Source organism: Panulirus ornatus, chromosome 20, assembly GCF_036320965.1.
Source record: "Panulirus ornatus isolate Po-2019 chromosome 20, ASM3632096v1, whole genome shotgun sequence".
NCBI classification, from domain to species: domain Eukaryota; kingdom Metazoa; phylum Arthropoda; class Malacostraca; order Decapoda; family Palinuridae; genus Panulirus; species Panulirus ornatus.
This window is the reverse complement of record NC_092243.1, coordinates 6,253,153-6,267,498: the sequence shown is the minus strand read 5'-3', so window position 1 is coordinate 6,267,498 and position 14,346 is coordinate 6,253,153. Positions and strand designations below refer to the sequence as shown.

Below are 14,346 nucleotides of genomic sequence, written 5' to 3'. Positions count from 1 at the left end.
ATCCATATTGTAGCAATAGGCATCGATTGTAGAGATTATAGGCATTAAGGGGTAATGTTTCTTCACTCGTACTGCCGTACTAGGTTTCGTGATCAGTAACACTCACTCGCTTTTTCCTTCCATAAGTCTCTTGTTAGTTTTGTCTTCATATTTCATGAATAATGAAGGTGTAAGACAGTCTCTTTTTTTTTTTAATTTTAGCTCTGACCAACAGTATTCTAAACATTTTGTGTAAATAATCACTCTTTAATCATCACTTTTTAGATGAGAATATTATTAACTTTAATGGGCCTCACAGTTACATGATGATGCGTAGATTCATCTCTAAAGCGGAATACTCTTCCTCCTACTGAAAGAACCAAGTCTTTACTATGTTTAGAATATTTTGAAAAGGCCACGTGTGATTTTGTTTTAAAGGGAAGTACACTCTGGTGTCCTAGTGAAACTCACACCTTTCCTAATTTTTTGAAAAAAAAAATCTCAGAATTTTGAAAATGATTTACGACCTACAAATTTACGTTACTTGGGTAATACCCTCCGATCAATGTAGGAAGCCGGCCCGTTCAGGTGTAGAATCCTTAAGAGTGTTTTAGGGGATAGGATGAACCACAATGACCTGATAGTAGTTAATGACGATTACAACCCTTGAGCATAATGGTAGACCCTTGGTTATGATGGGCTGGCCTTTGACGTGGCCCTTAAAGGTCAAAGGCCAGGCCATTGTAACCAAAGGTCGTCATGCTCAAGCATCGTGCCTTAGTGTTCTGAGGTCGCACCGACGTCGTGTTTCAAGGGATTGCCGTGTATATGTGTGTGCGTGTGATCAGGGTTTCCCTGCCTGTCGTGCAAAATCCGGGTGGGCCTCACAACCATGCATTGCCGACTTGTCCTCACCTCCCTGGCTCTGTCGGAGCTTCTCATTTTTCTGTTTGGAAGTTAGGAGTGGAAACATGAAGGTGCACGCGATATGTGGTGTGTATAGTGTACAGCTGTATTGTTTGAGGTTTTATTGGTGTTTGTATTTTGATGAATACGATTTTTTTTTTGTGCAATACCCCAGCAGAATGTGTGTGTGTGTGTGTGTGTGTGTGTGTGTGTGTGTGTGTGTGTGGCAAATGCTGTTCTTTAGTGGTGTAGGAAGGAAAGTGGGTAAGCTAAGCTTTGTTCACTGTATACATCGGTAGATGCCTAGAGCCTCTCAGTGCGTGAGGATCCTTGGGGACCGTGTGTTAGACTCCGGACTTACGCACATCCGTTCCTCATAGTTCTCAGTTGACGCGTTAAAGCTTAGTGTTCACCTTTTATACATTCGCTGGATACGTTTGTGTTCATATATATATATATATATATATATATATATATATATATATATATATATATATATATATATTTATATATAAATAAATAAAGATACATACATATATATATATATATATATATGGATTACTGTTTCTCACAGAGAACGTCGTCATTAAAGCCTAGTTGGGTGGGTGCGTAGCTTGGTCGTGGGAGCCACATGTTCCCGACCTACAGCAATGAGGGGGCTCCTTCCCCTCCTGGGGGGAGGAGGGCGGGGACGGCGCGACGGCGGCCCAACACCAGGTACTCAGCAACCGGCGCGCCGCCCCTGGTAGTGCGTGACAACATGGGAGGAGAGAGAGAGAGAGAGAGAGAGAGAGAGAGAGAGAGAGAGAGAGAGAGAGAGAGAGAGAGAGAGAGTTTGTACAGTTCATGCAATGAATTCCTCCCAGTATCCCGTGGTTAGCGTGTAAGAGGGGAATGAAGCGGCTAAAAGTAAAGAGAAGGATAGAGCGGCGGTGTCAGCTTGCCCCTCGCCGCACCACCACTCCCTAGTCATCAATAATACAAGGAGGCCTGGCCGCCCCCGCCTCAATGGATGGAACATTAAGGAGCCCCTGAAGGTCGTCTTCTTATCGTCACCAGGCAGGTTTCCCTGGGGCACCTCCATCATGTCCGGGTACACGCTAGTCATGCCGGGGGCCCGTACGTACAGCCTTGCCAGATCTCCAGTGCGATAGTGGAAAGTTGAATTATAAGGTTGTATATATATATATATATATATATATATATATATATATATATATATATATATATATATATATATGGCTTTTAAGTGGTAACACCACGAGCGAAGAGTCGCCTCATCGAGTCTAGATATATATCATCATCGGTAGAAAAAGAGTACGTCATCGAGAGTTATGTCGGCTCGAAGCCCCCATCTTAACCTGCTCCAGCTTACAGCACAGCCTAGAATCTCTATGAGTCGTAGGGTTGCATTATATATCTGTCATTGAATGTGTATTCGTAATTATCAATTTGTACTTCAGCTACAGTAGCTGCGAGGGGAGGGTCCCACGTCCGTGGGGTTCCATCGCTTGAACTCGCTATATCATGTAGTCCTTTAAACATTTATATACTTGCAGCATTCGCAGTTTCCTTGTTAAGTCTGTTCCAACCATCCACTACTCCGAGAGTGTACTTCTTTACGTTCTTTTTTAGTAATCTTCATGTTTATCTTCTTGTCATGGTCTCTAGTTACTGTTGTAGTACATATAGATATCTGTTGACTGTCTACGTCTTCTAGCTGATTTAGAAACTTGAAGGCTACGATCAGGTCATCCACCTCTCTTCTCTCCTGCTTGTTGGACAGATTCTTGCTCTCGTTTCAGCTCAGGTTTTCTTGATTATGGTAAATACCATCTTACTCTGATATATGCTTTGAATAGCATGCAAAACATTATAGCCTATCCATGCACAACCAACAACCCAGTCCAGCAGCATGGGCCCAGCCCGGGCTGTGGGGTTGAAGACCCCCGAATACTTCAGGGATTTACTAGGTATACTTGAATGTGATTCTGAAATATTCCAGCAGACAGTTTACTTGGGGTTAGCATTCTCCTGATGGTCAGCAGAGATTCAGATAGTTTATTTTTTCGACTGACAGTAATCGAACTGGGGGTTCTTATTTCACTTTGCCTCATCTGCATTAACTTGCATGTAGTCAGTTACATCATCAATTCATCAAAAGAACTTAACAGTTTGTCCAAGTATCTCTCTTAAGCTGATATAATCATGGTCATTCTTTCTCTCATGCTGACCTTGGCGTCATACGGATATAGGTTCAGGTGAGGTCATTTACATACGTCAAGATTACCAGTGACCCCGGTACTAAAGCCTTGCGGCACGTCGCTGGTGACTATCCAACAAGTTGATCTTCCCTCAAGTGCAGTGTAATTATCTCTTCGTTCAGCACTGGGATTTTTTTTCTTTTTTTTAGTACTCGTGAGGCTACATCTCTTGAATTTTCTGTACTCTTGTACTGCCTTTTACATTAGTGTGTGCTGTCCACATTTACCACATCCTCGCTCAGTCCTCTCCATTCATCAACCCTTTTCGTGTGTGTGTGTGTGTGTGTGTGTGTGTGTGTGTGATAGGTGTAGAAGTTGTTATATAGGTGTTTGGTAATTGTTATGCTCTTAGGAATGATGGTTTTGATGTACTAATAATATAAAGGGTGTCTGGATGTATAAAGGTTGATGATTTAGGTGTATGAGTGCAAGTATGGGCGGAGGGGTTGGATGTATGGGTTTAGGAGTGGTAGGACCAGTGTGAGGCTGATGATATGGGCGTGGATGTGGTGGTGTGGTCACACACGAGGTGGTTTTGGTGTATGTCTGGTGTTCAGGGTGGAAAAGTCGTGATGTGGTGTTAAGGTTGGAGGTTGGGTGTAGGGACCGAAGTTAGTCTAGGGACAGCATTTAGGGTGTAAGGGCAGTATATAAGGTTTAGGCGACAGTAGTTTGGGTGTAGGGACAGTAGTGTGTGGGAAGGGACTGTAGTAGTCCTTCTGCCGGCGAGCAGAGCGACGACGTGGCAATGGTGGCAGCGATGGTGTGGCGGTAGGGGCTGATCGAACAGTGTCCCAGCCCCGCCCACCACAAACTCCACCACACTGCCTGGTGGATCTTACCGCTGGTAGTGGATCATTCCCTCTGTAATGACACTCCTCAGAACGCTGATTACGAAAAGTGTGACTAGCTGACCAGAAAAATCTTGTCTCTGACCTCAAAAAATGTGAGTCACTCCGGCACTCTGATGAACTGGTATTTTCTACTCAAGTCTGTTTAGAAGAGGTCGTGTCCTCAGAGGGTGATTGATTACGCCTTATGTCTATGTCTTGTTGCCCGGCTCTTGCGTCTTCCCCCTTATCACCAGTACTCGAGCCATGACACTTATGTTGGCCGTGTTAGTCAAACACTTTTGCGTTACCGTGAATGGAGGTAGGGAGTGAGGTTAACGTGATGTTTGTGACATCAGGCATGTCAGTGACGTCTCATATATCATAGGGGTAGTTACGGATACCGAGCGCCCCCCGAGGGGCTGGACCCCCTGGTGGTGATTAATTGATTGTCAGTGTCCTTCTGGTTCGGCTGTGTCGGCGCTGCTAGGCTGCCCGGCGGTGAAATGTATGTTGGCTAGGCCTCTGCCTGACTCCCTGTGTGAGAGGAGGGGATCGCGTTCGCTCGGCTTAGTGTCAGTGTCTTAATGTTGGCGTCTCGATATATACACCGGATCCGTGACTGTTGCACCTTACGAGGGATGAAACGGGGGAGTTAATTAATGGCGCCTTACGAAACGTATTCCGTTCAGCTTGATCTACGTACGTGTGGACACCCAGGCTCGTCACTAGTATCAAATGGTTATTTCATTATCGTACCAAATATGTCTAAATGTTGGGTGGTGGACGATGCATTGCGAAGGTCACTTTGACAGTACCTCTATGCTGGTGTCGACACTTGTGGCGTAGGGCAAAGGAATATCACCGGTTTACTCTCGTCTTTTATTATCGCGTTTGCCACTAGGCTACATAGCATTGGCCAAGGCGAGGGAGTGGAGGCTACCTGCTGCCCGGGGAGGGGAGATGAGGGTGGCACAGCTGTCCCGCCGTCCTGTGTGGTAGGTACAGGTGTATCATCACCACCAATCTGTTTTGTGGAGGTTGTTATTAAACCAGGCGGTGGATGTGGGGTACACCTGTTCCACTATCCTGTTCCGTGAGATTCGCTCTCACGTTACCCATGTTCGCTGCCTTTTGTGTATATATATATATATATAGGGGATAGGGGAGAAAGAATACTTCCCACGTATTCCCTGCGTGTCGTAGAAGGCGACTAAAAGGGGAGGGAGCGGGGGGCTGGAAATCCTCCCCTCTCGTTTTTTTTAATTTTCCAAAAGAAGGAACAGAGAATTGGGCCAGGTGAGGGTATTCCCTCAAAGGCCCAGTCCTCTGTTCTTAACGCTACCTCGCTAATGCGGGAAATGGCGAATAGTTTGAAAGAAAGAAAAGAATATATATATATATATATATATATATATATATATATATATATATATATATGATTTTTATTAATTTGATGTTATTTGATAATGTAGCAATGTGTCGACCCATAATTAAGCACGACGTTGCGGCCCATTAGCGCGATGGTACACCGCCCTCGCGTGATATATCCTGGCCATTAAGGACCGGCTCATCATAATACCCTAGGGTCGCACCGTTGTGTTCAAGGGTCGCACCGTCATACTCAAGGGTCGCACCCTCAATATCAAGGATGGTGTCCCTTCGTTATCAAGGATCGCACCGTCGTGTTACAAGGGGTCTTGCTGTCTTTGTCTTCCCCAGGGATCGTACCGTCGTGCTCAAAGGGATCCACTCTGTTGAAGTTAGTATTAGTGGACGAGTTGACGGGTAGATATGAAGACAAACCATATCACGTTCTTTATTTTTTATAAAAAGAAAATTGAAGAATGTTTTGTGAAGAGAAAATTGAGGATTTCACTTCACAATTCACTTAGGTAAGGTTAACAATGATACGAATTACCGCTACGTGTTCGACACACTGGGTTAAAGAAGAGGAGGGACGGGATGTGAACTCTCCTCGTCATGTGATTGAGGAGACAGACGAATTACCAGAGAAATTTTTTTTTTCTCTCACATGAACTGATTAAAGACTAATGGAATTTATTCTTTTTAGTGGTTCATTTTGGTGAGGTTCGCAACACACACACACACACACACACACACACACACACACACACACACACACACACACACACACACACACACACACGACACACACACACACACACACACGACACACACACAAGAGAAGGGCTCCCATAAGTGTAGAAGTCTATCCCCTTACAGTCAAGTAGGTAATTACAGATATGTAACTAAACACACACACACACACACACACACACACACACACACACACACACACACCAGCCATGTGTGTGTGAATGAGTGAACTGGATCAACTAAAATCTTTCGTTTACTCGCAAGCGTATGTTGTGTACAGGCATCTGTTGTGTTGCCCGTGTTTCCCCAGTTGCGTCAACAGTGTCGAATTAGATTAATAATACCATTAGCACTTGTTGCCAGCACTTGTGTGCGCTTCTCATGGTGTGTATGACTCCCCCAACTGTGGTGATGTCGATGGCAGTGTGTGTGTGGTGATGGTAGTGATGATGATGGCATTCTTTGTGGTGATAGTAGTGATGAGGATGAAGGCAGTGTGCGGTGATAGCAGTGGTGCAGCTGTGGAGGTGGTAGGAATGATAGGGAAGTACGTGCTGCCAGTCGTTGTGGTGGTGGGTCTGATGATTCAGTACCCATGACCTGTTTATGCATACTGGGAGGGAACTTTACTCTTGTCAGGACCCCGCTTCTTAACCCCTCCTCCCCGTTTTTGTCATATAGTTTTGTCATTTTCCAGTGGTATTTATATTTACATCCTCTTAGCTTAGCTTTTTTTTTCTTATGTACACAACTCTGTTGCTTAAGATATGTTTCCTCACTTCCTCCGTGAACTCCTCATAATTAATTTACAGTTGTGTCCTGTTCTGGACTTTTTTTTTTCTTTAGTCATTCCCTCTTAGAAATTTGTATGTAAAGGATCATTCCACTTGTTCTTCGTTCTTCCAGTGAGGTCAGGTCGAGGGCTTCCTTCCTCTCTTCCCAGTTCAGTCCACTCTGGTCTCGTATAATTCTTGTTGTTTTCCTGCGGTTGACTTTATTTTTTTGGCACTTACGCTTGACTTTTCAAGAGGGTTCGATCAGACTCACGTCAATTTCCTGCTTCATGCGAGTGTGCGTTACGTATGACCCCCCATACATCTCGCGGTCCATGAACTCGAAGGTAAGTCTTAAGTATGACCAAAATAGAGTGTTTGCCTGCCTCACGATCTTTCTCACCTGCTGGTTCGTTGTCGAGTTCGGGGTGATGTCAGCAGCTCCTCGGTTTCTTTGATGTTACGACTCCTGTAAATCATTTCCCCATCTGGTCTGTTTATACTCCATACTCCAAAACATCATAGTTGCGTTGTTCAGGGGTAGACTTCTTTTGTCATTTTTTATCGATCATCATTTACATCTTGTTCAGGTCTCTTGACAGTACTTTCGCAGTCTCTCTTACATAGCACTTCTTAGTTCCAGCATCATCAGCAAACTTGCTCGGGGATGAATCCACCTCGTTTGGCCAGATCATGTAAGCAGATCAGAAGGATGTTGTCCCCAGCACTGAGCCGAGAGTGACCCCTGTTGTCACCCTCGGCCAGCTTGAGGAGGGTCTTGTGACATTTGTCCTCCGTCCCCTCCCAGTTAGGTACGGTAGCTTTCATGTCAGTTGAGTTGCGCTCTCTCTCTCTCCTCACCCAAGTATGGATGCTTGGCTTTATCACTACCCTCCTGTAGCAGGAGGGCGATGATGGTGGCTGTGATGACGTCGAAGGCACTTCTTACCCAAGACATACATATGTACGTACAGCCGCACATACATACACATACGTTCATCTTTACGTACGTACGTTCGTTCGCCATCGTTTCACTTGTGGGGCTCCGGTCTTTCCCAACGCCTCTGTTTATAACTCATGCTTTTGCTTTTCTGTTTGGCTGTTCGTAGCCGCACTCCGTAGGCACTATTACCCACTCCAGTGTGATATATATATATATATATATATATATATATATATATATATATATATATATATATATATATATATATATATATATATCGTAAAGCCACCCGCTGGTTGGTGGTGGAGGTGTGGGACATACTACCCCCCAGCACCATGGTGGTGTTGGTGGTGGTGGTGAGGAGTTGAGGTTGCAGGGGCAGCAGGAGGCGGGTCAGTATGTGGGGTGCGGACCTGTGACTCATACGCCTCCTCCACTCTCTGCAGGTGTCACTGGATGGGCGCCCAGTCTTACCCACGCCCTCACCTTGTAAACTCTCACCTGCGAGATCTGGTGGTGGTGAATCTGTGAATTCGTACAGATAACTGTGCCCTGTAAGCACCTTCTTCCTCTGTTTTCGACGTCAACCTCTAAGGAACAGATTTGTGATTCGTTGCAGATATACACAACCGTTAAGAATGATGATAGTGGCCGTGAATGTATTATTGTTGTGAGTAAGCGGTTCGAAATACACCGCTTTTTGTTCTGTGTGAGGTGTGCGTTCATTGCTTGGCAACACGTTGGTCTTCGTGATATGCCAGAGATTTGTTTATTTCCCCGCCCTGCTGCCTGAACTGGTGTAGGTTAGGATGGCGGGAGTTCGCGGTGTTGTCCGTGTTGTTGTGTGATAACGGAACCAGGCAGGAGTGGAGGAACTGGAGCTTTTGTGACGTTTCTTCACATGAGTCCAGTGTTACTCGTCCTTGTGTTGCGTGGAGGTTTTGCTCGTCATCAGCTGCTGTTCTCAGCCGCGTGGGCGACTTAGGGTAAGCTGTCGTGGTCGGTAGAGGAAGAAGTATTATAAAGTTCGGGATAGGTGAGTGGGACAGTCCATGACAGGAAGGGAGGTGGGTGGGACAACTTTTGGCAGGTAGGATGGTGGGTGGGACAACTTATGACTGGTAAGGGAGGTGGGTGGAACAGGCCATGACAAAGGGGTGGGTAGGGCAGCTTGTGGCTGTTAGGGAAATGGGTAGGACAGCTATTGACAGATAAGGTGGGTTGGACAGGCCGTGACAGGTGGGGCAAGTGGGTGGGACGGCTTTAGATGGGTAGGGAGGTGAGTAGGACAGTTCAAGAGAGGCAGGGAGGTGAGTGGGACAGCTCAAGAGAGGCAGGGATGTGAATGGGACAGCTCACGCGAGGCATGGAGGTGAATGGGACAGCTTATGTGAGGCAGGGAGGTGAGTGGGACAGCTCATGCGAGACAGGGAGGTGAGTTGGACAGCTTATGACAGTTAGGGAGGTGGGTGATATTGTTTATGACAGTTAGGGAAGTGGGTGATATTGTTTATGACAGTTAGAGAAGTGGGTGATATTGTTTATGACAGTTAGGGAAGTGGGTGATATTGTTTATGACAGTTAGGGAAGTGGGTGATATTGTTTATGACAGTTAGGGAAGTGGGTGATATTGTTTATGACAGTTAGGGAGGTGGGGGATATTGTTTATGACAGTTAGGGAGGTGGGGGATATTGTTTATGACAGTTAGGGAGGTGGGTGATATTGTTTATGACAGTTAGGGAGGTGGATGATATTGTTTATGACAGTTAAGGTGGTGGGTAGGACACATCGTGACAGTTCAAGTGAATAGTTATGACAGGTTACCAGCGAGTATTATAAGGTGTGTGAGCTTCTCCACAGGCAGAGCCATCTCGTCATTGATTCAGGTCACAGATTTAGTTGTGACAGCTGTTGTTGTGTTACCCGCAGGTCACGTGTCCACGTGCGCCTCATAATGCCAGCGACTGTCACTGGGGTGAGTGTGGTGGGAACGTTCGGGGAGCTGCGGCGGTATGACCCGGGACTTATTTGGTAGCATCAGTAAGGCCATCGGAGGAGAGTAGCCTGGCAGGGATTTGGTAACGGATGGCGTCCCGGCTACTGCCGGCCTTCAGCTGAGGTCGTGTTGCTGCTGTAGGGGTTGGTGTACTCTTGCCAGCTCATGCTACACACCAACGCCCGTCTCCCTCCCTGCTGCAGAACTGGGTCTTGCATCTGTTTGTAAAGCGTAACGTGAATGAGATCTTGAATTTCTTCCCCCTGCGAGACTGACAGGGTTCAGTGTGCAAGATCGCTCTTGCCATTTTTGGTTGGCGGTTGATCTGTCAGGATAGACATCTGTCGATTAGGTGGTAGCTCATAAAGACTTGACATTTTAAGGTCATCAGATGTCACTAACTAATAGCTACAAATTACGTATTTTCATTCACTTGTAAATCTGACTATTTGTACCATGTGTGTTGTAAGGATAAGTTCGCCAGGTGTGACAAAAAAAAAAAAGAATTGGGGTCGTTGCCCCATCGGTGGTGGTTCCAGCCTCCCTCGTGTTGGTCACCTGACCCCGAAACACGTCCTTTAACACCCCACCTCCCCCTCCCCTCCAGCACCTGCTGCCTCACCCACCGCTCCCGAACCTCGTCCATTAACGGACACTGGTCACACATACTCCAGGGCTGAGCTTAACACTGTAGCCCATCAGTTATTAAGGTAAAAACCCACTGGGGCAGTAAAGAGCACTGATGTGGTGGGAGGGAGTCAACACCTGGAGGGGCAGGAGGGAGTGTCTGGGGCTACTCCTCCTCGACCCCCACCGCAACGCACGCCGCTCTGATGCCACCCACTCCGGTGAAAGCTTAGTAGGTGGAAATGTGATGTATAAATAACTACATCCATCAATAATGTGGTTATTATGGTAAGACGAATTATTTATGTGGTTACACCGTGCGTTGAAAACATTTGCTTATATTGGCCAAACGCTGGGACGATGTTTGGCTCAGTAAGTGCCGCACTGTGTTGCAACATTCCGCTATAGCAGGACTGCCAGTGTATCTGTCCGATTTGTTTGTTTATGGTGGCTGAGTGAGGTGTGTATGTATGTGTGTTGTGTGTTTGTTTGTGTGTGTGTGTGTGTGTTTGTGTGTGTGTTCGAAACGTTTAAACGGTGTCTGCTTCTCGGTTCTTTGCGAGGAATCTGCGGGAACTCATAACGTTAAAGATCCCATTATGATCTAACGTCAGGCGGGACTCGTATAATATTCCTTGCCTGGCCAGCCAGGCAGAATGGGATGGCCGAGTGACATGAGAAGCTGCTTCAAGGGCTGGTAGAAATAGCGGTTAGACAATTCCTGAACCGCATTTAGTTTGCCTCCGAGGTGGGTGGGTCTCTCTCTCTCTCTCTCTCTCTCTCTCTCTCTCTCTCTCTCTCTCTCTCTCTCTCTCTCTCTCTCTCTCATACACATATCCCTAGATAGAAGAGGTGATGATAGTTTATCAAGCTAATCCAGCTTGGGATATGTTTTTTGGGATTTTTTTTTTTTCCTCAGCCCCGCTTTCCGCCAAGTGGTGGGATATTGCGATCGTTGGTCGCGCGTCTGTTCCCTACGCTCATTGTGTGCGTACACACACACACACACACACACACACACACACACACACACACACTCTCCAGCGTTTTCAAATCCTGACTGAAGATATTAGGCGATGGAATGTCTAGCGATGTATCCGAGGCTTGAAGGAGATATGCTAACACCTGCGACTGTTTCCAAGCTCGGGGCATGCATTCTCAGACGGAAGGCGCACAGGTTATTTATTTTTACATTTTCATCGTGGAAGATTGCCAGTAGGCTGTGGCAGGTCTATCCCCTATCATAATTATACGTAGCAGATAAAACATATGTACGGAGAAAGTAGTCGCGAGATCAGTAGACTACAAGTTGTCACTGCTAGATTGAGGCGATGCTGCAGGCGCCACTGGCAATTTCGCTTTTACGAAAAATGTTGATAACGCGAAGTATGTAGTGCGTAGACGGGGGGGCTGTCGACTCACACTAGAACAGTGTGCATTAGAGTATGAGAAACATAAAACTCATAAATGTACTGGTTAGGTCTAAAACCCTGTGGTATAATGACAGCACCTTACTGAAAGTGGTCAGGTTCCAGGTTGACTAGGATTCTATCCACTTTAAGCATCAAGCCGGAGTCAAACTGCTGTGTAAATATAGCATAAGCTTCGGTAATGGTCCAACGTCATATAACGTCAGATATGATTGCATGCCGGCACGTTGAATCATCATCCGCTGTTACCGTGAAAACTGAAGTGAAATGATTGTGAGAGGAATGTAGAAGTAAATTGTCTGAAGTGGCGTTGATGACAGTAACGTAGGCATTCCAATGCGGAGTAGAATGGTGTCACATTTCCCGTTCTAAACCTTCGGACATGATAATGTTCGCAGTAATTTCGCCTTACTGAGTTGCGAGGATGTGTGTGTGTGTGTGTGTATGTGGGTGTGGTTGTGTGTGTGTGTGTGTGTGTGTGTGTGTGTGTGTGTCTTTATCGTGAACGAACGCCTGTGTAAAGCTTGTGATTTTATATTTGTCGTAGGTTATATTTTTTCTTCCTTACTGTTGCATGATCCATCTACTTTCGAAGAAGTGATAATCTTACAGGTCAGGATACCACATGGATTGGCTTTGCCAGCACTCTTGGCTATCCCAGCACCAGTACTGTGTCTACGTTGTGTAATTTGCTCAAATCCCCATACGTAAACTTAGCCAGAAAAGTATGTGCTCTGTAGATGTTATAAAGAATTTTTTTTTTTTTTTTTTACCGTAGGTAAGAACTGTATGGGTCTGTAACTTACTTCCAGTAGAATTTCATCTTCGATATCTTGTGTGCATATGTGGGTTGTTAAGAATGATACCTGGCCAGCATCTCTTCTTCAAATGAGTCTTGCCATTAAAGGAAATTTTTTCTTTTTTTTCTAACCCTGGAGAAGAAGCGTGCTTTTGTCCTTTTTTTATGGGTATTGTTTTTAGTTGTTTTGATGTTTAAACTATACCAGCGGGTAGAACTCTTCGTAGCTCCGGGAGTAAGACCTGAGGCGGATTTTCACATCATGGCTCAGAAAAATTCGCTCCTCACTCTCTGCGTGAGGCAGTCGTCCTTAACCCCCTGAGCACGACAGTACGTCCTTCTGAGCACAAACGGCATGACCCCGGGCGTGTGCGTCCGACGGAACGATTCTTGGATAGGATGACTTGGCCTTCGGTCGAACCCTTCAATGGGCAGGTCGAAAGGCCAGACGGTGATACTCAAGGGTCGTGCTTAAGGGTCGTACTGTTGTGCTCAGTCATCGTATTATGCTTAAGGGGTTATTATATCAGGGCTGCTTAGTAAGTAGGTCTCATTTGTCGATATGATTACATACGGTATTTGTTGGTATTATTTTGTATAATGATATACTGTACAATGTATAAATGACAGGTGGCAGTTAGATATTGCTTTTTACAGTCTCTCTCAGCAGAAACTTTATCTTCTTAAAGAAAAGAAAAATAGATGTTTCTGTATTGTCTGGTGTAAGGAGAGATGTCGATAAGTCTTTATATACGGTCATTTCAGTGTGTATCGAAAAAAGATTTTTACCTCTCGCACTTAAAGAACCTTTGTTCGTCAGCATCTTTATTACAGCGGATTTAAGGATAAGAAAGACCAAGAGGAGATCGAGTTGATTACCAGAGGCATATGAGTGTCGCGTTCTTGGCAATCCCACACACCTCCCCCTCCCTCGCCCTTGTGCCTCCTTACTACGAATTCAGGAGAATTTTTTCAGTGTTACCCTTGACCGTCCGCATGTTTTCGGCTGAGGATTTAAGCCATGCATGCACGTTGGCTGCGTTCTAGCTTGGACGCCATTTATCATGAATAAAAAATTACGCTATAATTGCATTCGCAGATGGTCGGATTACCTTGTCGTGATTCTGGTCCAGAGAATCGTGTCAAGATAACCTTTCTCATGGCCCTCTCCTCATTGGATTGTGGAGACTTTTATAAGGAAAAAAAAAACGATGTGAAGTAAGAAAAGAAGCAAGTTTGCCAGAAAGAAAAATATTGATAGGTCCTTAAGGACACGAAACATCGCCTTCAACTCGAATCCACTCCAGTGGGTTGTTAAAAGGAAGGACTTTTTATAGAGCAGGATATTAAAAGCCTTTTGGACCCATTGCATTTTCAGTAATTCTTTTTTTTTTTCTACTTTTTAGTTCCCAAGTTTTCCTTTCTTACAAAGCCTCTGGGATCAGAATTAATCTTAAGGGATTTTCTTGTCTTTGAGAAAAAAAAATATTGGATGTGATACAGTATCTCAAGATGTTTGACATCGCTAGAGCGTAGATTTGTCGATTGTTTAAGACGCGAGGGAAGTTTGGATATTAACGTATCTTACTCGTGTAGTGAAAATAATGTTATTGGTTTTGGGTCATCATGTATGGGAAGAGGTAGGAGCCTGCGTTGTTCTAACGGTATCAGAAGGTT

At 45.3% G+C, this 14,346-nt stretch overlaps 1 protein-coding gene across 5 annotated transcripts in view; it reads left to right on the top strand.

The window, feature by feature from the left end:
• cnc (NFE2 like bZIP transcription factor cap-n-collar) overlaps nt 1-14,346 on the top strand; it is a 721,520-nt gene that overhangs the window by 21,998 nt on the left and 685,176 nt on the right. The window contains exon 1 of one of the 5 annotated variants that reach the window (XM_071674577.1): nt 8,231-8,370. The exons of 3 other annotated variants lie outside the window; for them this stretch is intronic. The gene's annotated coding sequence lies outside the window, so the exon portion shown is untranslated. Of the gene's footprint in view, nt 1-8,230; nt 8,371-14,346 lie in introns of those variants that run through there. One more of the 5 variants, XM_071674580.1, reaches the window with a different exon arrangement.